The 27587-nt window shown below is 41.2% G+C and overlaps 1 protein-coding gene and 1 long non-coding RNA gene across 8 annotated transcripts in view; one reads left to right on the forward strand and one right to left on the reverse strand.

The window, feature by feature from the left end:
• MARCHF8 (membrane associated ring-CH-type finger 8) overlaps positions 1 to 27587 on the reverse strand; it is a 157138-nt gene that overhangs the window by 86809 nt on the left and 42742 nt on the right. Inside the window, exon 1 of one of the 7 annotated variants that reach the window (XM_055275295.1) lies at positions 24623 to 24772. The exons of the other annotated variants lie outside the window; for them this stretch is intronic. The gene's annotated coding sequence lies outside the window, so the exon portion shown is untranslated. Of the gene's footprint in view, positions 1 to 24622; positions 24773 to 27587 lie in introns of those variants that run through there. 7 annotated transcript variants of the gene reach the window in all.
• Positions 18 to 11999, forward strand: LOC129480868 (uncharacterized). Its single transcript, XR_008657172.2, has 3 exons — positions 18 to 126; positions 4548 to 4619; positions 11817 to 11999. It is a non-coding gene; the product is annotated as an uncharacterized lncRNA (long non-coding RNA).

Raw genomic sequence — 27587 nt, forward strand, 5'->3', positions numbered from 1 at the left:
TATTTATAGCACAGAAACACAGATGCAAGAGGGTCTCAAATTTTTTGCGGTTTTGAAGGACATCCCTCCTCACTGCCATTGAAGTTAGTCTTCTGATATGTACCACCACCACAAAGCAACAGACCTGTAAGTTTGCCTGAAACAATCTCCCTCCTATGCCACACATATTTAGGATAAAAATGAGTTTACAAACAAACCATAAAACAGGCCATGCCATTTTTTATGTGAAGATATACATGAAAAATATAAATCATATATTACATTATTTTCTTTGCATAATTTCCAGACATCTTTTATATCAACTAAATTAATCTTTACATAGAGTAACAGTTAAACCTCAGTACTATGCCTGACAATCCAGGCATGAGGGCTTCAACTTGACTAATGCTAACTTGCAAAATACAGCACACCTAACATGAACATTCACATCTAGAAGAGATACTGCCAAAGCTGGTTGTTGAAGAAACTGGAAATGGATGTCCCGTGTTCATGGATCAGAAGACTTAATATTGTTAAAATGGCAATTCTTCCCAAGTTGATATAGAGAGTCAAAGCAATCTCTATCAAAAACTGAGCTGACTTCTTTACAGAAATTTGACAAGCTGATCTGAAAATTTATATGAAATTCAAGGGACTCAGATCTGCCAAAACAACCTTGAAAAAGAAGAACAAAGTTGGAAAGCTCACATTTCCAGATTGCAAAACTTACGACAAAGGAACAGTAATCAAGACTATTGTATTGGAATCTGAATAGATATATCAATGGAATAGAATTTAGAGCCCAGAAATAAACCCTCATATCTATAGTCAGCTGATTTTCAAGAAGGGTGCCAAGATCACTTCTTGGGGAAAGAGTACTGTTTTCAACAAATGGTGCTGGGACAACTGGATAGCCACAAGCAAAAGAAATTTGGATCTCTTCCTCACACAAAGAAAAAACAGACAAACTACACATCAGAATAAAAACTTTTGTGCTTCAAAAGACACCACTGAGAAAAGGAAAAGACAGCCAGTCATAGTGGTTCACACCTATAATCCCAGAACTTTGGGAGGCCAAGGCAAAAGAATCTCTTGAGGCCAGGAACTCAAGAAAGGCCTGGGCAATATAGCAAGACTCAACCTCTATTTATAAATGTAAAAAAAAAAAAAAAGTGTAAAGACAACTGACAGAATAGAAGAAAAAGTTTGCAAATCATATATGTAATAAGGGAATTGTATCTAGAATATATAAACAACTCTCTTACAACTCAATAACACAAGGGCAAGGCCAGGTGCAAGTAGCTCATGCCTCTAATCTCAGCATTTTGGGAGGCTGAGGTGGGAGGACTGCTTCAGGCCAGGAGTTCAAAACCAGTGTGTGAAACATAGTGAGGCCCCATCTCTACCAAAATAATGATAATAATAATAATAATAATAAAGACAAATAACCCAATGAAAAATGGGTTAATCAACATCATTAGCCATCATGGAAATACACATCAAAACTATTAGATATTACTTTAATTATGTTCATAATAAAAGACAAACAGTTAAGTGTTAGCAAGGATGTTGTGACACTGAAACCCTCATATACTGCTAGTGGGGATCTATGCAGTAGTTGTGAAAAATAGTCTGGCTCTTTCTCAAAAGGTTAAACATGTTATCATATGACCCAACAACTTCACTCCCAGGGTATACACACCAAAGAGAAATGCAAACATCTCCTCATATGAAAACTTGTCCATGAATGTTTGTATCACATTATTCATAATAGCCAAAAGGTGGAAATAACCTAAACGTCCATCAAATGATAAATGGATAAATCAAATAAGCTATAACCATTCAACGGAATCATATTCAGCAATAAAAAGAAATAAAGTACTGACACATGCCACAATATGGATGAACCCTTAAAAAGTTATGCTAAGTAGGCCAGGTGTGGTGGTTCGCACCTATAACGCCAACACTTTGGGAGGCCAAGGTGGGTGAATCGCTTGAGCCCAGGAGTTCCAGACCAGCCTGGGCAACATGGCAAAACCACATCCCTACAAAAAATTCAAAACTTAGCCGGGTGTGGTGGCGCATGCCTGTGGTCCCAGCTACTCAGGGAGCTGAGCTGGGAGGATCGCTTGAGCCTAGGAGGTTGAAGCTACAGTGAGCCGGTATGGCGCCACTGCACTCCAGCCTAGGTGATACAGTGAGACCTTGTCTCAAAAAAAAAAAAAAGAAAAAAATTATACTAAGAAGCCAGTCACAAAGAACCATATATTACATGATGACAGTTGTATGGAATGCCCAGTGGAGATAAATCTATAGAGACAGAAAGTAGAGCAGTGCATGCCAAGAGCTGGGGTAGGAATGGGTAAATGGGAGGAAGCAGTGGCTTCAATGATTTATTTTTAGGATAATGAAAATATTCTAAAATTGACTAAGGTGCTGGTTGCAGAACTTTTGAGTATACTAAAAGCCATAGAAATAGTAAAAGGACTAAGATAGAGAAAATTTTAATTTTTCCTTTGTGTTATCCCTAATCTAACTAATCTAGATGACATGGAGATGGCTACTGTTGCCCTATCTCACTCACCCTTCCAGTTTTAAGAAGGCGATAGAAAGAGTACAAAGTCAGCAATCAGAAACCTAAGTTCAAATCCTGGCTCTAATTGTGGATGTTAGGCAAAACGATGAATTTCTAAGCTGTTTAGTTTCCTCGTCTGTAAAAAAGAAGGGTAATCATGTCTACTCAGTTCACAGTGTTACTGTGAAGATCAAATAAGACTGCGTCCAGGCTGGGCGCCATGGCTCACACCTGTAATCCCAGCACTTTCTGAGGTCAAGGTGGGTGGATCACCTGTCGTCAGGAGTTCGTGACCAGCCTGGCCAACATGGCAAAACCCCATCTCTACTAAAAATACAAAACATTAGCTAGGTATGGTGGTGGGTGCCTGTAATCCCAGCTACTTGGGAGACTGAGGCAGGAGAATTGCTTAACACGGGAGGCAGAGGTTGCAGTGAGCCGATATCATGCCACTGCAATCCAGCCTGGGTGACAAGAGTGAAATGTAGGTGCTCTTAACATCAGCACATCTGCTGGCAGGCTTTTCCAGGCATTTGCAGTGATTTCTCTCACTGCATCACAAAAACTTGCAGGTTTGCTTTGTTTTTCCAGAATTATTTTCTGACCCCCTATGCCTCAGTCAAACACAGATTACACAACTGGGACCTTGAATCCTTTCTAACATTTATGTACAATACGTAAGCAGCTTGACTCTGAGAGGAAGCAAGGCTGACAATCCCCTTTCTAAAAGGAGAGTGCTAGGAAAGGCCAATCCTGAAGACAACCAGTATGGCTTCAAAGTCAAACTGTTCTATGCGCTTTCCAAATGATCAACATAAATGAAGATTCTGCCCATTCCAACAACAATGCTTTGGACAAATACAGATAACAATGTAGGGAGCTAGGAGAATACAAATGCCAGTTGCAGCATCTCAGAGAAAAAGCCACCCCAGGAAGAATTCACATGCCTCCCTGTACCCTTGTTTGCAGGGTGCCAGACTCCAGCAGCACCCTGCTCCTCCCTGCTGTATATTCTATCTTAACATCCTGACTGGTATTGTTAGAATCAACAACTTCAGGCTAAGCCTGTCTTTATAAGGAGTACGTTTCATGTAAAAAATGAGAAGTCCATGCACAGCAGCTAGCAGAAACAGAAAGAGAAAAAGCAGGAAGAGGAGTGAGGAGATCAGTTATAGATATCAGCACTGAATGATCAAAGCCAGACTTAAAGCAGCGGACAGGGAGGGAGAAGTGAGGCTATTTGAAGCAGGACTAACATAACCTAGTGAGGGATCTAAACTGTCCAATCATTTCTGGGTGTATACTGACACAACAGAGATGCACAGAAAAGCAGCAGGGGAAGGAGGTAAGCTCAATGTGGACAGACTGAGCTTCACATGCCTTTAAGAAACCAAGACATAGGCCGGGTGGTGGCTCACACATGTAATCCCAAAACTTTGGGAGGCTGAGGCGGGCGGATCACAAGGTCAGGAGGTTGAGACCAGTCTGGCCAATGTGGTGAAACCCAGTCTCTACTAAACATACAAAAATTAGCCAGGCATGGTAGTGGTCACCTGTAATCCCAGCTACTCCAGAGGCTGAGGCAGAAGAATCACTTTAACCTAGGAGGCGGAGATTGCAGCAAGCCAAGAACGCGCCATTGCACTCCAGCCTGGGCAACAAGAGTGAGACTCCATCTCAAAAAAAAGAAAAAAAAAAAAAAAGATACCAAAGACATGTTCACAAACGCATACTGGGAGTCACCAGTATATCAAGATACATGAACATACATGGACAGAGAATCAGTCATTTATGTCATTTATGACATTACGTAGAACCAGTAAAACCAGTCATTACATGCTACAAATAAATGCTAAAATAAGATATCAATATCTAACATAAGGAAACCTCTATCTTGGGCCAGGCATGGTAGCTCAACAGCAAAGATGGAGTGACACATACAATCATGGATATCTAAAAAGAACTAATGATATGAATAATAAAAATCATGCAGGGGTGGAGCCAAGATGGCCGAACAGGAACAGCTCCAGTCTACAGCTCCCAGAGTGAGCGACGCAGAAGACAGGTGATTTCTGCATTTCCAACTGAGGTACTGGGTTCATCTCACTGGGGAGTGCCAGACAGTGGCTGCAGGAGACTGGGTGCAGTGCACCGTGCATGAGCCCAAACACGGCGAGGCATCACCTCACCTGGGAAGTGCAAGCGCTCAGGGAATTCCCTTTCCTAGTCAAAGAAAGGGTTGACAGACAGCAACTGGAAAATCGGGTCACTCCCACCCTAATACTGCACTTTTCCAACGGGATTAACAAAGGCACACCAGGTGATTATATCCTGCATCTGGCTCAGAGGGTCCTACGCCCACGGAGCCTTGCTCATTGCTAGCACAGCAGTCTGAGATCAAACTACAAGGCAGCAGCGAGGCTGGGGGAGGGGCACCCACCATTCCTGAGGCTTGAGTAGGTAAACAAAGTAGCCAGGAAGCTTGAAATGGGTGGAGCACACCACAGCTCAAGGAGGCCTGCCTGCCTGCCTCTATAGGCACCACCTCTGGGGGCAGGGCACAGACAAACAAAAGGCAGCAGCAACCTCTGCAGACTTAAATGTCACTGTCTGACAGCTTTGAAGAGAGTAGTGGTTCTCCCAGCACGCAGCTCGAGATCTGAGAACGGGCAGACTGCCTCCTCAAGTGGGTCCCTCACCCCTGAGTAGCCTAACTGGGAGGCAACCCCCAGTAGGGGCGGACTGACACCTCACACGGCCGGGTACTCCTCTGAGACAAAACTTCCAGAGGAACGATCAGGCAGCAGCATTTGCAGTTCACCAATATCCGCTGTTCTGCAGCCACCGCTGCTGATACCCAGGCAAGCAGGGTCTGGAGTGGACCTCCAGCAAACTCCAACAGACCTGCAGCTGAGGGACCTGACTTTTAGAAGGAAAACTAACAAACAGAAAGGACATCCACACCAAAAACCCATCTGTACGTCACCACCATCAAAGACCAAGGGTAGATAAAACCACAAAGATAGGAAAAAAACAGAGCAGAAAAACCAGAAACTCTAAAAATCAGAGCGCCTCTCCTCCTCCAAAGGAATGCAGCTCCTCACCAGCAATGGAACAAAGCTGGACGGAGAATGACTTCAACGACTTGAGACAAGAAGGCCTCAGAAGATCAAACTACTCCGAGCTAATGGAGGGAGTTCGAACCAATGGCAAAGAAGTTAAAAACCTTGAAAAAAAATTAGACGAATGGCTAACTAGAATAACCAATGCAGAGAAGTCCTCAAAGGACCCGATGGAGCTGAAAACCACGGCACAAGAACTACGTAACGAATGCACAAGCCTCAGTAGTCAATGCAATCAACTGGAAGAATGGGTATCAGTGATGGAAGATCAAATGAATGAAATGAAGCAAGAAGAGAACTTTAGAGAAAAAAGAATAAAAAGAAACAAACAAAGCCGCCAAGAAATATGGGACTATGTGAAAAGAACAAATCTACGTCTGACTGGTGTACCTGAAAGTGACAGGGAGAATGGAACCAAGCTGGAAAACACTCTGCAGGATATTATCCAGGAGAACTTCCCCAATCTAGCAAGGCAGGCCAACATTCAAATTCAGGAAATACAGAGAACGCCACAAAGACACTCCTCAAGAAGAGCAACTCCAAGACACGTAACTGTCAGATTCACCAAAGTTGAAATCAACGAGAAAATGTTAAGGGCAGCCAGAGAGAAAGGTCGGGTTACCCACAAAGGGAAGCCCATCAGACTAATAGCTGATCTCTCGGCAGAAACTCTACAAGCCAGAAGAGAGTGGGGGCCGATATTCAACATTCTTAAAGAAAAGAATTTTCAACCCAGAATTTCATATCCAGCAAAACTAAGCTTCATAAGTGAAGGAGAAATAAAATACTTTACAGACAAGCAAATGCTGAGAGATTTTGTCACCACCAGGCCTGCCCTAAAAGAGCTCCTGAAGGAAGCACTAAATATGGAAAGGAACAACTGGTACCAGCCACTGCAAAAACATGCCAAATTGTAAAGACCATCAAGGCTAGGAAGAAACTGCATCAACTAACGAACAAAATAACCAGCTAACATCATAGTAACAGGATCAAATTCACACAAAACAATATTAAACTTAAGGGTAAATGGGCTAAATGCTCCAATTAAAAGACAAAGACTGGCAAACTGGATAAAGAGTCAAGACCCATCAGTGTGCTGTATTCAGGAAACCCATCTCACGTGCAGAGACACACATAGACTCAAAATAAAGGGACGGAGGAAGAGCTACCAAGCAAATGGAAAACAAAAAAAGGCAGGAGTTGCAATCCTAGTCTCTGATAAAACAGACTTTAAACCAACAAAGATCAAAAGAGACAAAGAAGACCATTACATAATGGTAAAGGGATCAATTCAACAAGAAGAGCTAACTATCCTAAATATATATGCACCCAATATAGGAGCACCCAGATTCATAAAGCAAGTCCTTAGAGACCTACAAAGAGACTTAGACTCCCACACAATAATAATGGGAAACTTTTAACAATGCACTGTCAACATTAGACAGATACACGAGACAGAAAGTTAACAATGATATCCAGGAATTGAGCTCAACTCTGCACCAAGCAGAACTAACAGACATCTACAGAACTCTCCACCCCAAATCAACAGAATATACATTCTTTTCAGCACCACACCACACCTATTCCAAAACTGACCACATAGTTGGAAGTAAAGCACTCCTCAGCAAATGTAAAAGAACAGAAATTATAACAAACTGTCTCTCAGACCACAGTGCAATCAAACTAGAACTCAGGATTAAGAAATTCACACGAAGCTGCTCAACTACATGGAAACTGAACAATCTGCTCCTGAATGACTACTGGGTACATAACGAAATGAAGGCAGAAATAAAGATGTTCTTTGAAACCAACGAGAACAAAGACACAACATACCAGAATCTCTGGGACACATTCAAAGCAGTGTGTAGAGGGAAATTTATAGCACTAAATGCCCACAAGAGAAAGCAGGAAAGATCTAAAATTGACAATAACATCACAATTAAAAGAAGTCAAGAAGCAAGAGCAAACACATTCAAAAGCTAGCAGAAGGCAACAAATAACTAAGATCAGAGCTCAAGGAAATAGAGACACAAAAAACCCTTCAAAAAAAATCAATGAACCCAGGGGCTGGTTTTTTGAAAAGATCAACAAAATTGATAGACCGCTAGCAAGACTAATAGAGAATACAAGAGAGAAGAATCGAATAGATGCAATAAAAAATGATAAAGGGGATATCACCACTGATCCCACAGAAATACAAACTACCATCAAAGAATACTATAAACACCTGTATGCAAATAAACTAGAAAATCTAGAAGAAATGGATAAATTCCTGGACACATATAACCTCCCAAGACTAAACCAGGAAGAAGTTGAATCTCTGAATAGACCAATAACAGGTTCTGAAATTGAGGCAATAATTAATAGCTTACCAACCAAAAAAAGTCCAGAACCCGATGGATTCACAGCCGAATTCTACCAGAGATACAAGGAGAAGCTGGTACCATTCCTTCTGAAACTATTCCAATCAATAGAAAAAGAGGGAATCCTCCCTAACTCATTTTATGAGGCCAGCATCATCCTGATACCAAAGCCTGGCAGAGACACAACAAAAAAAAGAATTTTAGACCAATATCCTTGATGAACATCGATGCAAAAATCCTCAATAAAATACTGGCAAACCAAATCCAGCAGCACATCAAAAAGCTTATCCACCATGATCAAGTGGGCTTCATCCCTGGAATGCAAGGCTGGTTCAACATACGCAAATAAATAAATGTAATCCAGCATATAAACAGAACCAAAGACAAAAACCATATGATTATCTCAATAGATGCAGAAAAGGCCTTTGACAAAATTCAAGAACCCTTCATACTAAAAACTCTCAATAAATTAGGTATTGAAGGGACGTATCTCAAAATAATAAGAGCTATCTATGACAAACCCACAGCCAGTATCATACTGAATGGGCAAAAACTGGAAGCATTCCCTTTGAAAACGGGCACAAGACAGGGATGCCCTCTCTCACCACTCCTATTCAACATAGTGTTGGAAGTTCTGGCCAGTGCAATCAGTCAGGAGAAGGAAATAAAGGTTATTCAGTTAGGAAAAGAGGAAGTCAAATTGTCCCTGTTTTCAGATGACATGATTGTGTATCTAGAAAACCCCATCATCTCAGCCCAAAATCTCCTTAAGCTGATAAGCAACTTCAGCAAAGTCTCAGGATACAAAATCAATGTACAAAAATCACAAGCATTCCTATACACCAATAACAGACTAACAGAGAGCCAAATCATGAGTGAACTCCCATTCACAATTGCTTCAAAGAGAATAAAATACCTAGGAATCCAACTTACAAGGGATGTGAAGGACCTCTTCAAGGAGAACTACAAACCACTGCTCAATGAAACAAAAGAGGATACAAACAAATGGAAGGACATTCCATGCTCATGGGTAGGAAGAATCAATATCGTGAAAATGGCCATACTGCCCAAGGTAATTTATAGATTCAATGCCATCCCCATCAAGCTACCAATGACTTTCTTCACAGAATTGGAAAAAACTACCTTAAAGTTCATATGGAACCAAAAAAGAGCCCGCATCGCCAAGTCAGTCCTAAGCCAAAAGAACAAAGCTGGAGGCATCACACTACCTGACTTCAAACTATATACTACAAGGCTACAGTAACCAAAACAGCATGGTACTGGTACCACAACAGAGACATAGATCAATGGAAAAGAACAGAGCCCTCAGAAATAATGCAGCATATCTACAACTATCGGATCTTTGACAAACCTGACAAAAACAAGCAATGGGGAAAGGATTCCCTATTTAATAAATGGTGCTGGGAAAACTGGCTAGCCATATGTAGGAAGCTGAAACTGGATCCCTTCCTTACATCTTATACAAAAATTAATTCAAGATTGATTAAAGACTTACATGTTAGACCTAAAACCATTAAAACCCTACAAGAAAACCAAGGCAATACCATTCAGGACATAGGCGTGGGCAAGGACTTCATGTCTAAAACACCAAAAGCAATGGCAACAAAAGCCAAAATTGACAAATGGGATCTAATTAAACTAAAGAGATTCTGCACAGCAAAAAGAAACTACCATCAGAATGAACAGGCAACCTACAAAATGGGAGAAAATTTTTGCGATCTACTCATCTGACAAAGGGCTAATATCCAGAATCTACAATGAACTCAAACAAATTTACAAGAAAAAAACAAACAACCCCATCAAAAAGTGGGTGAAGGATATGAACAGACACTTCTCAAAGCAAGACATTTAGGCAGCCAAAAGACACATGAAAAAATGCTCATCATCACTGGCCATCAGAGAAATGCAAATCAAAACCACAATGAGATACCATCTCACACCAGTTAGAATGGCCATCATTAAAAAGTCAGGAAACAACAGGTGCTGGAGATGATGTGGAGAAATAGGAGCACTTTTACACTGTTGGTGGGACTGTAAACTAGTTCAACCATTGTGGAAGTCAGTGTGGCGATTCCTCAGGGATCTAGAACTAGAAATACCATTTGACCCAGCCATCCCATTACTGGGTATATACTCAAAGGATTATAAATCATGCTGTTATAAAGATACATGCACATGTATGTTTACTGCGGCACTATTCACAATAGCAAAGACTTGGAACAAACCCAAATGTCCAACAATGATAGACTGGATTAAGAAAATGAAGCACATATACACCATGGAATACTATGCAGCCATAAAAAAGGATGAGCTCATGTCCTTTGTAGGGACATGGATGAAGCTGGAAACCATCATTCTCAGCATACTATCGCAAGGACAAAAAACCAAACACCGCATGTTCTCACTCATAGGCGGGAATTGAACGATGAGAACACATGGACACAGGAAGCAGAACATCACACACCGGGGCCTGTTATGGGGTTGCGGGGGGGAGGGAGAGCATTAGGAGATATACCTAATGTAAATGACGAGTTCATGGGTGCAGCACACCAACATGGCACGTGTATATATATGTAACAAACCTGCACGTTGTACACATGTACCCTAAAACTTAAAGTATAATAATAAAATTTTTAAAAAATCATGCAAGTGAAAATATAAAGCAATTACTAATAACAACAAAAACTACAGAACAAAGAAAATGTAATAATTTGGCTTTAAAATGAAACAAATTTCAACACGGCAATGGTAGAAACATTACATTCATATAAGCAACACAGACATAACCAAATTGGGAGGATGGGAAGAGGGAAGGTTGGGTAAAAAAGGAAGTCAACAGATAATAGCTAATGTTTATGAACATACTATTTCAAAACATGGAAGCAACTCTCAGAAGACACATGCGGCTGCCTATGGGGAAGATTCTGTCCATTCCAACAACAATGCTTTGCACTGTGGAGGACCAGAGCAAAGGACTACTGTTTTTCATTCTAGGACACTGGGTACACCAAGCTCCTAACCCACAGTTCTAGAATTCAGAAAACTACCAAAATTAAAATTTTTTAAAAACCACTCTACCCTTTCTTTACTTAACACTAAAACTTGACTGAACTCCTAGGCCGGGCACAGTGGCTCATGCTGGTAATCCCAGTACTTCAGGAGGCTCAGGCAGGCAGATCACAAGGTTAGAAGATTGAGACCATCCTGGCTAACACGGTGAAACCCCATCTCTACTAAAAATACAAAAAATTAGCCAGGCATGGTGGTGGGCACCTGTAGTCCCAGCTACCTGGGAGGCTGAGGCAGGACAATGGTGTGAACCTGGGAGGCGAAGCTTGCAGTGAGCCGAGACCATCCCACTGCACTCCAGCCTGGCGACAGAGCAGTACTTCGTCTCAAAAAAAAAAAAAAAAAAAGACTTGATTGAACACCTTGGGGCCAAAACCTGACCTGAACTGACAGGAAGCTACTCAAAACTATACTTATGCTACTTAGTGTAAATATTACATATACTTCCATGCAGAAATAGCGTGTTTGAGTAAGGGATCTTACTCCAAGCCTCGATGGGAGTATCTGATAATTTATAGTATATGCAGCAGATTACTTTCCTAAAATCCTGAGAATTTCTAAATTCTAAAATATTTCTGATCCAAGAGTTTTGAATAAGAGAGTTTGGGCTTACAATTCATTTTTCAAAATGAAATGTATTACTTTTATTACATGTATTTTAGTACACATATTACTTTTATTTTTTAGATTTCGAAGGTATTCTGAAGAATTCAATGGAGAGAAAGTATAAAAAGAATAACAGGTATGAGACTCATGTGACCTTAAACGGATCAATACCTAATGCCACACACTTTCCAAAAGTGGCATTATTCCTGGATCATTATTTAAGATAATAAAGAGGTTACCTTGTCTAATTAAAAATTTGAAAAATAAGGCAAGAAAACTTCACTTCACTCCTCATTCATACCCCGCTACTGTCCCATCTATCCTACTCTTCTAGGAAAAGGTGGTCTACGCTTACATTCAATATTTCTTCACTTTCTATACACATTTCAACTAACTACAATCTGGCTTCAGCACAGTAATGCTCTCTATATTAAGCCTAAGAATTGTTTTGCAGCCCTCATGTTATTTGACTTGATACTTTTACTCTCTTCCTAGTCTTAAAATACTCTTTTCTTTGACTTAAATGACATAAGACTGTCCTAGTGCTCCTCCTGCTCCATCTCCACCTCTGCAGATCTATCCCCAATACCACGACATCGTATGCAGAGATTCCTCAAAGTTCCATTTAACCCTCTCTAATTCTCATTCTGTGCTCCCTTTTCCTGGGTGATTTAATCCATAACTTTGGCTTGAATGCCCACCTTTGCAGATGTTATTTAAAAAGAAAATATTGATAAACAAGACTTTATGAATTTAAAACTTTTGCACTTTAAAAGATACCATTAATAAAACTCAAGATAAGCCACTGACTGGGGAAAAAATACTTGACAATCATATATCTGATAAAAGACTTGTATCTGGCTGGGTGCGGTGGCTCACGCCTGTAATCCTAGCACTTTGGGAGGCCAAGGCGGGCGGATCACAAGGTCAGGAGATCAAGACCATCCTGGCCAACATGGTGAAACCCCGTCTTTACTAAAAATACAAAAAATTAGCCGGGCACGGTGGCGGGCGCCTGTAGTCTCAGCTACTCGGGAGGCTGAGGCGGGAGAATGGCGTGAACCCAGGAGGCGGAGCTTGCAGTGAGCCGAGGTCGCGCCACTGCACTCCAGCCTGGGTGACAGAGTGAGACTCCGTCTCAAAAAAAAAAAAAAAAAAAAAAAAAAGACTTGGATCTAGAATAAAGAACTCCTACATAAGACAAACAACATAATTTTAAAATAAGCAAAATATATTAACAGACGTTTCATCAAAGAAGATATATGAGAGTCAGGCTCTCATATGTGCCTGCAGTCCTAGCTATCCGGGAGGCTGAGGCAAGAGGGTCATTTGAGACCATGAGTTCGAGGCTACAGTGAGCTATGATCACAACACTGTAGTCCATTCTGGGCAACTGCGTGAGATCCCGTCTCTAAAAAATAAAATAAAATAATAAAGACATATGAATAGCTAATAAACTCATGAAAAGACGCTAAAAATTAAAACCACAATGATATACCACTATACCCCCACTAGAATGGCTACAACCAAAAACACTAGAATGGCTCCAATCAAAAAGACAGTCAATACTAATTGTTTGATATAGAAAAAATCAGATCTCTCATGTATTGCTGGTGAGAATATAAATTGGTATAGACACTTGGAAAACAGTCTGGCGGTTTCTTAAAAAATTAAACATAGACTTTAACGGGGTGGAGCCAAGATGGCCGAATAGGAACAGCTCCGGTCTCCAGCTCCCAGCCCCAGCGACACAGAAGACGGGTGATTTCTGCATTTCTGCTTGAGGTACCGGTTTCATCTCACTAGGGAGTGCCTAACAGTGGGTTCAGGACAGTCGGTGAAGCGCACTGTGCGCGAGCCGAAGCAGGGCGAGGCATTGCCTCACTCGGGAAGCGCAAGGGGTCAGGGAGTTCCCTTTCCTAGTCAAAGAAAAGGGAAACAGACGGCACCTGGAATATCGGGTCAGTCCCGTCCTAATACTGCGCTTTTCCAACGGGCCTGGAAAACGGCACACTAGGAGTTTGTGTCCCGCACCTGGCTCGGAGGGTCCTATGCCCACAGAGTCTTGCTGATTGCTAGCACAGCAGTCTGAGATCAAGCTGCAAGGCGGCAACGAGGCTGGGGGAGGGGCGCCCGCCATTGCCCAGGCTTGCTTAGGTAAACAAAGCAGCCAGGAAGCTCGAACTGGGTGGAGCCCACCACAGCTCAAGGAGGCCTGCCTGCCTCTGTAGGCTCCACCTCTGGGGGCAGGGCACAGACAACCAAAAACTCAGCAAGAACCTCCACAGCCTTAAATGTCCCTGTCTGACTGACAGCTTTGAAGAGAGTAGTGGTTCTCCCAGCACGCAGCTGGAGATCTGAGAACGGACAGACTGCCTCCTAAAGTGGGTCCCTCACCCCTGAGCAGCCTAACTGGGAGGCACCCCCCCAGTAGGGACAGACTGACACCTCATTCAACCGGGTACTCCTCTGAGACAAAACTTTCAGAGGAACTATCAGACAGCTGAATTTGTGGTCTCACGAAAATCCGCTGTTCTGCAGCCACCGGTGCTGACACCCAGCCAAACAGGGTCTGGAGTGGACCTCTAGTAAACTCCAACAGACCTGCAGCTGAGGGTCTTGTCTGGTAGAAGGAAAATTAACAAACAGAAAGGACATCCACACCAAAAACCCATCTGTACATCACCATCATCGAAGACAAAAAGTAGACAAAACCACAAAGATGGGGAAAAAACAGACCAAAAAAACTGGAAACTCTAAAAAACAGAGCACCTCTCCTCCTCCAAAGGAACGCAGTTCCTCACCAGCAACGGAACAAAGCTGGATGGAGGATGACTTTGATGAGTTGAGAGAAGAAGGCTTCAGACGATCAAACTACTCTGAACTACGAGAGGAAATTCAAAACAATAGCAAAGAAGTTAAAAACTTTGAAAAAAAATTAGAAGAATGGATAACTAGAATAACCAATGGAGAGAAGGGCTTAAAGGAGATGATGGAGCTGAAAGCCAAGTTTCGAGAACTACGCGAAGAATGCAGAAGCCTCAGTAGCAGATGCGATCAACTGGAAGAAAGGGTATCGCTGATAGAAGATGAAATGAATGAAATGAAGAGAGAAGGGAAGTTTAGAGAAAAAAGAATAAAAAGAAATGAACAAAGCCTCCAAGAAATTTGGGACTATGTGAAAAGACCAAACCTACGTCTGATTGGTGTACCTGAAAATGATGGGGAGAATGGAACCAAGTTGGAAAACACTCTGCAAGATATTATCCAGGAGAACTTCCCCAATCTAGCAAGGCAGGCCAGCATTCAGATTCAGGAAATACAGAGAACGCCACAAAGATACTCCTCGAGAAGGGCAACTCCAAGACACATAATTGTCAGATTCACCAAAGTTGAAATGAAGGAAAAATTGTTAAGGGCAGCCAGAGAGAAAGGTCGGGTTACCCACAAAGGGAAGCCCATCAGACTAACAGCTGATCTCTCAGCAGAAACTCTACAAGCCAGAAGAGAGTGGGGGCCGATATTCAACATTCTTAAAGAAAAGAATTTTCAACCCAGAATTTCCTATCCCGCCAAACTAAGCTTCATAAGTGAAGGAGAAATAAAATACTTTACAGACAAGCAAACGCTGAGTGATTTTGTCACCACCAGGCCTGCCCTAAAAGAGCTCCTGAAGGAAGCACTAAACATGGAAAGGAACAACCGGTACCAGCCCCTGCAAAAACATGCCAAATTGTAAAGACCATCGAGGCTAGGAAGAAACTATAGCAACTAACGAGCAAAATAACCAACTAACATCATGATGACAGGATCAGATTCACACATAACAATATTCACGTTAAATGTAAATGGGCTAAATGCTCCAATCAAAAGACACAGACTGGCAAACTGGATAAGGAGTCAGGACCCATCAGTGTGCTGTATTCAGGAAACCCATCTCACGTGCAGAGACACACATAGACTCAAAATAAAGGGATGGAGGAAGATCTATCAAGCAACTGGAAAACAAAAAAAGGCAGGGGTTGCAATCCTAGTCTCTGATAAAATAGACTTTAAACAAACAAAGATCAAAAGAGACAAAGAAGGCCATTACATAATGGTAAAGGGATCAATTCAACAAGAAGAGCTAACTATCCTAAATATATATGCACCCAACACAGGAGCACCCAGATTCATAAAGCAAGTCCTCAGTGACCTACAAAGGGACTTAAACTCCCACACAATAATAATGGGAGATTTTAACACCCCACTGTCAGCATTAGACAGATCAACGAGACAGAAAGTTAACAAGGATATCCAGGAATTGAACTCAGCTCTACATAAAGTGGACCTAATAGACATCTACAGAACTCTCCACCCCAAATCAACAGAATATACATTTTTTTCAGCACCACACCACACCTATTCCAAAATTGACCACATAGTTGGAAGTCAAGCTCTTCTCAGCAAATGTAAAAGAACAGAGATTATAACAAACTGTCTCTCAGACCACAGTGCAATCAAACTAGAACTCAGGATTAAGAAACTCAGTCAAAACCGCTCAACTACATGGAAACTGAACAACCTGCTCCTGAATGACTATTGGGTACATAATGAAATGACGGCAGAAATAAAGATGTTCTTTGAAACCAACGAGAACAAAGACACAACATACCAGAATCTCTGGGACACGTTCAAAGCAGTGTGTAGAGGGAAATTTATAGCACTAAATGCCCACAAGAGAAAGCAGGAAAGATCCAAAATTGACACCCTAACATCACAATTAAAAGAACTAGAAAAGCAAGAGCAAACACATTCAAAAGCTAGCAGAAGGCTAGAAATAACTAAAATCAGAGCAGAACTGAAGGAAATAGAGACACAAAAAACCCTTCAAAAAATTAATGAATCCAGGAGCTGGTTTTTTGAAAAGATCAACAAAATTGATGGACCGCTAGCAAGACTAATAAAGAAGAAAAGAGAGAAGAATCAAATAGATGCAATAAAAAACGAAAAAGGGGATATCACCACCGATCCCACAGAAATACAATCTACCATCAGAGAATACTACAAACACCTCTATGCAAACAAACTAGAAAATCTAGAAGAAATGGACAAATTCCTCGACAAATACACCCTCCCAAGACTAAACCAGGAAGAAGTTGAATCTCTGAATAGACCAATAACAGGTTCTGAAATTGTGGCAATAATCAATAGCTTACCAACCAAAAAGAGTCCAGGACCTGATGGATTCACAGCTGAATTCTACCAGAGGTACAAGGAGGAACTGGTACCATTCCTTCTGAAACTATTCCAATCGATAGAAAAAGAGGGAATCCTCCCTAACACATTTTACGAAGCCAGCATCGTCCTGATACCAAAACCTGGCAGAGACATAACCAAAAAAGAGAATTTCAGACCAATATCCTTGATGAACATTGATGCAAAAATCCTCAATAAAATACTGGCAAACCGAATCCAGCAGCACATCAAAAAGCTTATCCACCATGATCAAGTGGGCTTCATCCCTGGGATGCAAGGCTGGTTCAACATACGCAAATCAATAAATGTAATCCAGCATATAAACAGAATCAAAGACAAAAACCACATGATTATCTCAATAGATGCAGAAAAGGCCTTTGACAAAATTCAACAACCCTTCATGCTAAAAACTCTCAATAAATTAGGTATTGATGGGACGTATCTCAAAATAATAAGAGCTATCTACGACAAACCCACAGCCAATATCATACTGAATGGGCAAAAACTGGAAGCATTCCCTCTGAAAACTGGCACAAGACAGGGATGCCCTCTCTCACCACTCCTATTCAACATAGTGCTGGAAGTTCTGGCCAGAGCAATCAGGCAGGAGAAGGAAATAAAGGGTATTCAATTAGGAAAAGAGGAAGTCAAATTGTCCCTGTTTGCAGATGACATGATTGTATATCTAGAAAACCCCATTGTCTCAGCCCAAAATCTCCTTAAGCTGATTAGCAACTTCAGCAAAGTCTCAGGATACAAAATTAATGTACAAAAATCACAAGCATTCTTGTACACCAATAACAGACAAACAGAGAGCCAAATCATGAGTGAACTCCCATTCACAATTGCTTCAAAGAGAATAAAATACCTAGGAATCCAACTTACAAGGGATGTGATGGACCTCTTCAAGGAGAACTACAAACCACTGCTCAATGAAATAAAAGAGGATACAAACAAATGGAAGAACATTCCATGCTCATGGCTTGGAAGAATCAATATCGTGAAAATGGCCATACTGCCCAAGGTAATTTATAGATTCAATGCCATCCCCATCAAGCTACCAATGACTTTCTTCACAGAATTGGAAAAAACTACTTTAAAGTTCATATGGAACCAAAAAAGAGCCCGCATCGCCAAGTCAATCCTAAGCCAAAAGAACAAAGCTGGAGGCATCACGCTACCTGACTTCAAACTATACTACAAGGCTACAGTAACCAAAACAGCATGGTACTGGTACCACAACAGAGACATAGATCAATGGAACAGAACAGAGCCCTCAGAAATGATGCCGCATAGCTACAACTATCTGATCTTTGACAAACCTGACAAAAACAAGAAATGGGGAAAGGATTCCCTATTTAATAAATGGTGCTGGGAAAACTGGCTAGCCATATGTAGAAAGCTGCAACTGGATCCCTTCCTTACACCTTATACAAAAATTAATTCAAGATGGATTAAAGACTTATATGTTAGACCTAAAACCATTAAAATCCTACAAGAAAACCTAGGCAATACCATTCAGGACATAGGCGTGGGCAAGGACTTCATGTCTAAAACACCAAAAGCAATGGCAACAAAAGCCAAAATCGACAAATGGGATCTCATTAAACTAAAGAGCTTCTGCACAGCAAAAGAAACTATCATCAGAGTGAACAGGCAACCTACACAATGGGAGAAAATTTTTGCAACCTACTCATCTGACAAAGGGCTAATATCCAGAATCTACAATGAACTCAAACAAATTTACAAGAAAAAAACAAACAACCCCATCAAAAAGTGGGCAGAGGACATGAACAGACACTTCTCAAAAGAAGACATTTATGCAGCCAAAAAACACGTGAAGAAATGCTCCTCATCACTGGCCATCAGAGAAATGCAAATCAAAACCACAGTGAGATACCATCTCACACCAGTTAGAATGGCCATCATTAAAAAATCAGGAAACAACAGGTGCTGGAGAGGATGTGGAGAAATAGGAACACTTTTACACTGTTGGTGGGACTGTAAACTAGTTCAACCATTGTGGAAGTCAGTGTGGCGATTCCTCAGGGATCTAGAACTAGAAATACCATTTGACCCAGCCATCCCATTACTGGGTATATACCCAAAGGACTATAAATCATGCTGCTATAAAGACACATGCACACGTATGTTTATTGCGGCACTATTCACAATAGCAAAGAGTTGGAACCAAGCCAAATGTCCAACAACGATAGACTGGATTAAGAAAATGTGGCACATATACACCATGGAATACTATGCAGCCATAAGAAATGATGAGTTCGTGTCCTTTGTAGAGACATGGATGAAACTGGAAAACATCATTCTCAGTAAACTATCGCAGGGACAAAAAACCAAACACCGCATGTTCTCACTCATAGGTGGGAATTGAACAATGAGAACTCATGGACACAGGAAGGGGAACATCACGCTCCGGGGACTGTTGTGGGGTGGGGGGAGGGGGGAGGGACAGCATTAGGAGATACACCTAATGCTAAATGACGAGTTAATGGGTGCAGGAAATCAACATGGCACATGGATACATATGTAACAAACCTGCACATTGTGCACATGTACCCTAAAACCCTAAAGTATAATAAAAAAAAAAAAAAAAAAAAAAATTAAACATAAACTTATTCTATGACCCAGGAACTGCAGTCCTTGGAATTCATCCAAGAGATATGAAAACATATGTCCACACAAAGACACATACATGAATGTGCATAGCAGCATTCCTCATAATAGCCCAAAACTGGAAATATTCCAAATGTCCACCAACTAAAGAATAGATAAAAATGTGGCTTATCTATACAATGAAATTCTATTCAGCAATTAAAAGGAAAAAACCAATCATATACACTACAACATGGATGAACCTCAAAGATTATGCAAATTGAAACAAGTCAGACACAAAAGACTATGTATTATACAATTCTGTTTTTATAAAGTGTCTTGAGAAGGCAGATCAGTGATTGCCTCATGTTGGGTGTAGTTGTGGGTATTATCTGCAAATAGGCAAGAGGGAACTTTGGGGGCAAAGGAAATGTCTCAAACTGGATTGCAATGATGCTTCACTACTTCAAATTTACTAATCACTCAATTGTACACTTATAATAGGTGAATTTTAGGTGCCTAAATTACACCTCAAGATGCTCATTTAATACAGCTTACAAGGCCCTATGTATCTATCCCACCTCATTTTGTACTACCCCTCTCTCTATAGTCCAGCAACGGCAGTGTTCCTTCAGTCCCCTCAGACCTCCCAGCACCTTACCACCACAGCCTATATATATGGTATTCTCTGCCTGCAACACTCTTCCTTCCCCTTTTGGGCTAACTAACTCTTCCTCAACCATCTGACCGTCCTGACAGAGGAAATTCCACATTCATAGTTCTTTATAGGATCAATGAAGAACCTCTACTTCATTAACAATGTTCACAGTTAGAATGTTACATTTATTGAGTTCTTTAATTAATGACTTTCTCCCCTACTCAGCCATAAGCTCCCCAAAGGCAGCATACCTCATTTTGCTCACCTTTGTATCTCTCTTTCTGTGGCCCAATGCCTATCACATAAGATCTATTAAATAAATGCTGGTTGGATCAATCCCCGAGACAGCAGGCAAAAATGGCTGAGAATTTCATTTGTAACTCAAACTATTAAGCAACACTGTTCTCTGTCTCAAATCCTGATCAAGCACCCCGGTGGAGATTTGGAAACAACTAACAAAAATTCATGTTTGTCAACCTGGTACAATTCATTTCAGATGGGAAGAAACCCACTGATCTTTAAATATCTGCAGCAGATTGACCACATCAGACTTAGTTGAAAATTGAAATGGAATTCAAATATAGTGGAATGTAATCTAAGTATCTTTAAGAATAATTTTAAAAGATGACAAGTATAAGTAGTTAAGAATTACTGATCAAAGCATTTTAAGACAGAGGAAAACTTAAGTTTCCTAAGTTACAGATGAGAAATTTCAACCTTTGAGTCAAAAACCCAATGCTGGATAGATAGCAAGTTACGGAAGCTTGCTATCCAACAGTCAAACGACAGCCCAAATATGCTACTGCACTAGTATCATCTCAAAGCCTTCTTCCCTTCACTCAGCCAGGAAAGAAGGCTCCCCCTGCCACATCACATCTCACCCTCTGCCTCACTCTCACTTAACCACTGGTTAGAAAGGTTAACCTTATGCTATAAAGCTATAAAGATTGCCCTGCTCCTGCCTTTTACTGAAACGAAGACCAAAATTAAACTTGAAAGCTCTGAGAAATTTCAGGGAAGATGACAGAGAAACACCACAAGGTCTCCATATGTTACCCACTAAAAAAAAGTCTGATGTAAATTTTGTTATTTGGGCTTGGCCTGTTAAAACTATTAGCTTTAAAAACAGTGAGTTCATTTTAAAATATAAAAATGAGCTGAATTTTTTTTTATTTATTTATTTAGAGACAGGGTCTCGCTCTGTTGCCCAGGCTGGAGTACAGTGGCACAATCTCAGCTCACTGCAACCTCCACCTCCCTGGTTCAAGCAATTGTGCTGCCTCAGCCTCCCGAGTAGCTGGGATTACAGGTGCACGCCACCACTCCTGGCTAATTTTTTTGTATTTTTAGTAGAGACAGGGTTTCACCATGTTGGCCAGAGTGATCTCGAACTCCTGACCTCAGGCAATCCGCCCGCCTTGGCCTTCCAAAGTGCTGAGATTACAGGGGTGAGCCACAGCGCCTGGCCATGAGCTGAAATTTTTTAATGCAACAAAAATAAAGCAGGCCAGGAATGGTGGCTCACACCAAATCCTGGCACTTTAGGAAGCCAAGGCGAGTGGATCACTTAAGCTCCGGAGTTTGAGACCAGCCTGGGCCACATGGTGAGACCCCATTTCTACTAAAAATACAAAAAAAATTGTGGGGCGTGGTGATGCATGCCTGTGGTATCAGCTACTTGGGCGACAGGTAGGAGGATCACTTGAGCCCAGGGGACAGTGGTTGCAGTGAGCCAAGATCATACCACTACACTCCAGCCTGGGTGACAGGAGGAACCTGTCTCAAAAAAAAAAAAGTTAACTACCAGAAAATATATATGCAATTACCAATAGTGAAGAAATCACAAGACATACAAACATATCCCACAGACTAAAGTTTATCCAGAAACAAAAGACTGAAGTTTGTTAGTTTTTAAATCTCCTAGAGTAATTTAGAGCATTGCCAGGTGCAGTGGCTTGTACCTGTAGTCCCAGCCACTCGGGAGGCTGAGGTGGGAAGACCAGGCCAGGAGTTCTAGACTGGCCTGGGCAACATAGTAAGACCTTGTCCCCCACCAAAAAAATTCAGATCATTAATAGAGGTAATAAAGGGTACAATAAATGTTAAAGAAAACAATAATAAATAAGCAACGCTGAAAATAAGTGGAAAATAAAATCCAAAGCATAAATGATTTAAACAGATAAAGTATATGAAGAAACTAAAAAGTATAAAAATACTGCCTGTCGATAATAATGGAGGAAAAAACTAGATGAAAGCACTTGCAAATCGTAAGTACTTTACATGCATATTTCATTTAAATCTCACAGCAGTGCCAGGAGGGAGAGAAACTTTCATCTTCCTTTCATGCATGGCTTAGAGAAATTAATCAACTTGCCCAAGCTTTCACAGCCATATTTCAAGGACTCTCAGCTGCTAGCATTTGCTTGACCTTACAGAAGGTGCCAACAAAAAGTTTTTATGCAACTACACCATAATTGCCCCTGACTAACCTAGGATTCCAAGGTGCCAATTTCAGAGATGTTAGAATGGATAAAAATGCACAACTTATGCTTGACTAAATATGATAGTGTGCAGCAACCAATCAGGTGAACCTAAAATATGTAGCAGTTTTTTTGTTGTTTTTTTTTTTAATTTTACAGTGGCACTGCTACAGGAAGGACTAAGATAAAACATGATATGTTCCTGTCTTTGTTGTAATAAAGAAGAGCTATTATAATCCCTATGGATATAGAAGACAACATGGAATTCACATTTGAAGTATTAAATAGTGACAGGCCTTTTGTTGCCTTGTCTATACAGAGGGACAACTTAACCAAAGCAATGGTTATATCTGCCTAAGATTTGGCAAAGATAATAAATTAGATATTTCAAAAGTGGGTTATTTTAAGGCACTAAGATACGCCTCAAATAGTTAGGTCGAATTCATGGCAGATATTTAACTGTAGCATTTTGAGTTCACTTGCAAATTTGTATCACAAGCCACAGAAAAGAAATACTGCATTTAAAAACTATAGCCCACATCCTTATGTTCTTTCATCTTTATTCTAGTAGAAGATGCAAGGTAATTTTCCAACACACAACCTCAGAGGCTGAAGCCAAGAAGAGCAGCAGAATGGATTCAAGGTGTGCCAACAATGCTACCCAGTAGGAAAAAATTCCATAAAAACTGGGCCCCTAAGGAAAACAACAAAGCCTAATGCTGAAGTCCTGTCCAAATGCAAGTGCTTGGCTAAAAGAGAGCAGTCAGGCTGTAGACTGAAAGGCAGTGTATGCAATTTAGAATCCCCAGAAGTAGAGTAACAGAGACAGACCACAGCTGCATGAGAGTGAGATGCTAATGTGGGGCAGGCAGGACCCGGCTCCAGACAGTGCATGCTATTGGGACTCCTTCCATGACTCAGGAAGACCTCAGTACAACCACTCTGGCAGGTATGTGAATTAGGTAAACCAGGTGCGATTAACTGGAAAAAGGGCCTGGACTAATGTCTGGGCTTTCTGAAAGATTTTGCATCTCAGGGAAATTATGGAATAGCCACAGTATTCCCTTGGTAATAGAATACAAAAATACTGAAAACACTCAAAGTTAAGAAAAGGGAAAAGAAAAGATTTGTTAGGGTTCTTTTAGCATTTCACTTCTGAGAAACAAACAGGTACTTTCAACACCTGGAAAACACCTCCAATCCACCAAGCACAGAAATAGTCTGCCTCTGGCCAGGCACGGTGGCTCATGCCTGTAATCTTCGGGAGGCCGAGGCAGTGGATCATCTGAGATCAGGAGTTCATGACCAGCCTGGCCAACATGGTGAAACCCTGTCTCTACTAAAAATGCAGAAATTAGACGAGAGTGGTGGCGGGCGCCTGTAATCCCAGCTACTCAGGAGGCTGAGGCAAGGGAATTGCTTGAACCCAGGAAGTGGAGGTTGCAGTGACCCAAGATCATGCCATTGCACTCCAGCCTGGGTGACAAGAGCAAGACTCCATCTCAAAAAAAAAAAAGAAAAAGAAAAGAAATAGTCTACCTTCTCGAGCTCCTACAAGAGCTCTTCAGTGCTTGCCCTGCAGAAAATAGTGTCTGATCCCTATAGATAACGAAAGGGGGATGAAGGAGAGGTCAAGGCTCCAGCAGCCCAGCGTTCCCCTGGGTACTCACCACACCATTAGAGAAGAAACCTATTTACTTTTCTGCCTCCCTCCTTGAAGGCTCAGTAATGAAGCCATGATTAGAATTGCAGGCATGGATTCCAGCCACTTATCACAAGATATTCCATTTTCTCTTGCTATGTAACAAACTACCCAAAACTTTGTTGCTTGAACAGCCATGATTTCCTATTTCTCATAATTCCACGGTTTGGCTGGGCAGCTCTTCTGCTGCGCTTACCTGACTTACACAGGCTGCTTCGCTGGGCTCAGCAGGGAAGGTAGGGCCTTCTCCATGTGGCCTTTTCTTCTAGGCTTCTTCACATGGTGGCAGCAGCATCCCAAGACAGTTCACCCACTACACATGGTGCCTCTGCTTGCACTGTGTCTGCTGATTGAGACCAAAGTCAAGAAGGGGGGAAAGAGACTCTACCACTTGATGGGTCCTGTGGTTTGAATGTGTCCCCCAAGTTCATGTATTAGAAACTTAATCCCCAATGCAACAGTGTTGACAGGTGGGACTTGTAAGAGATGATCAGGCCATGAGGGCTCTGCCCTCACTAATGGATTAATGCTGTTATTGAGGAAGTAGGTTAGTTATCATGGGAGTGGGTTCCTAATAGAAGAATTAGTTCAGTCTCCTTCCCTTCTCTCCATCCCATGCACATGCTCTCTTGCCCATCTGCCTTCCACCATGGGATGATGCAGCCAGAAAGCCCTCATCAGATGTGAGCCCCTCAACCTTGGACTTCCCAGGCTGCAGAACTGTAAGAACTAAATCTCTGTACTTGATTAATTATCCCATCTCAGGTACTCTGTTACAGCAACACAACACAGACTAAGACAATGGGAGAAATAAGTGAAGTCATACTGCAAACAGGAAGAGCTGGGAGCGGGGGCAGGGGGCAGTGATTCATTAGGAGCCATTTTGTAACAATTTACCACATATTGTTTTCACTGCTTTTCCCTCTGATAATAATAGTTTTTATCAGTAGAGTGTTTTTATTAGGTGTTTTCATACCTATTATAAATTCAAAGCTAATTATGATCTTTATAATATGGGGGAAAAGGTGCTCAACTCTATTTCTACTACAGAATAACATTAATAGATACAAAAATATTTCCAAGGTTTAGAGACTAGAATTCCTTCTAGCAATCTATACCTCTTGAAGATCTCACATTCCTTAACAAACACATGGATCTTGTGAAGCATCTTTAGTAGGCTGACAGAGGAAGAAACTGTGGCCAAAGTTTGTAATAGAAAAATCGAAGGCAATTATACTTCATTTGAAGTGCTTCCTGCAGAAAGAATTCTCAGCATGTCACTGTACAATGCAGCATATAAGGACAGTGGCACACACTGCTCTGCACCAATCAGCTGTCATCTCAGGCCAGAACAAGCATATTCTCTACATTCTGCAGTAAACCAGAAAAACCAGAGCAGAATTTGCCTCACTACTCACCTTATCCCCTGACCATCCGAGATATGTCTGCCCAGGCAGGACAGATCTTCTCAAGGACCCCTGTACATGCCATGGTCAACCTTATCTTGTTCATTCTGTCCCACCTTCTTGGGATGCTTTTTCCTCTTTGCCCATCAGGCCCAAAATTCCCTGGCCTTCAGACCACACCTCAAAGCATTTCTTCTCTACAAGCGAAACATGTTCCCCTTTCCCTTCCTTACTACCCATAGCAGTTACCCAATTTCTTTACAGGTGGACATTAGTCACATAAAAACAGTCCTTCAATATTAAGTGATGGTTAATTTCACATGTCAAGTTGACGAGGCCACAATATCCAGATATTTGGTCAAACATTATTCTGAATGTTTCTGTGAAGGTATTTTTAAGATAAGACTGACATTTAAATTGGCAGACTTTTTTTTAAGGCAGGACAGGATTTATTCCCATTTTACAGACGAGGAAACACTCAGAGAGGTCAAGTGATTCACTTGCTCTAGGTCTCAAGTCAATACATGACTCAGCTGAAACTTCCTCTCCTAGATATACAATGAGAGTAATGCCAGACCTGCTTCTCAAAACAGATATGCACAAGAAAACTGTTTTAGTCTCATTCTTCCGACAACTAGAAAGTAAATATTCACCAGGCCCTGTGCACATAACATTATCATAAGTCAGAAGTCTGTTATTAAGAACATAAAACCATGGTGCAGATTGGGAGTGGGAAGATACACAGAAAGTATACCAAGAGTTTCTGTCAATTGCCCCTGGTTTGAGTTCAACATTTTTTTAAGAAATGCAATTTTTTTTTTAGGAGATGGGGTTTCACTGTGTTGCCTAGGCTGGACTTGAACTCCTAGGCTCAAGTGATCCTCTTGCCTCAGCCTCCCAAGTATCTGGGACTATAGGTGCCTGTCACCACACCCAGCTTCTAAATTGGCAGATTCTGAGTAAAATATCCTGCTTTCCATAATGTGCATGGGCCTCAACCAATCAGTTGAAGGCCTTAAGATAAAAAGGACTGACCTCCCCCAGAAGAAGAAGGAATTCTGCCAGCAGACTGCCTTCAGCCTTGAACTCCAGAATCAACTCTTCCCTGAGCCTCCAGCATGCCGCCCCACCCTACAGATTTTCGACTTGTTAGTCTCCACAATCATATGAACCAATTCCTTAAAATAAATCTCTCTCTCCCAATCTCATCTATCTATATATATATAAGTATATCTGTACACACACACACACACACACACACACACACACACACACACAGATACACACACCCTATTGGTTTTGTTTCTTTGGAGAACTCTGACTGATACAATATATCACACAGTTTAGATCATTCCTTGCAGGGTATAAAGCCTGGCCTACTTAAAAGGCTATATGCTCTCTGGACTGTCGCATATTTTTCAGCAATCCCTACAGTCTTCTGTACCATCATGTTTCTTTAGTATTCCCTACGGTGTTCCATACAGAGCAGGGGTAAAATATTCCAGGAACTTTAATTTGTGCTTCCTTTGACTAAACCTTGTATCCTTCCAGTTTCCTAACCTTTCTGCACCATTGACTGTGATATGTATATATACTAAAGAAGCTGAAAGAAAGAAAAGGAATACTGCTCCCATTTTCCCATGGTGAAATCCCAAAGTTGGTTAATGTCTATTAAAAACTAGTAGTTTTATTACTAACTGGCACACAGGTGGTAGAATGTTAAAAAAAAAAAACAAAAAACTACAAACTATTATT

This window comes from Symphalangus syndactylus, chromosome 4 (assembly GCF_028878055.3).
Source record: "Symphalangus syndactylus isolate Jambi chromosome 4, NHGRI_mSymSyn1-v2.1_pri, whole genome shotgun sequence".
NCBI classification, from domain to species: Eukaryota; Metazoa; Chordata; class Mammalia; order Primates; family Hylobatidae; genus Symphalangus; species Symphalangus syndactylus.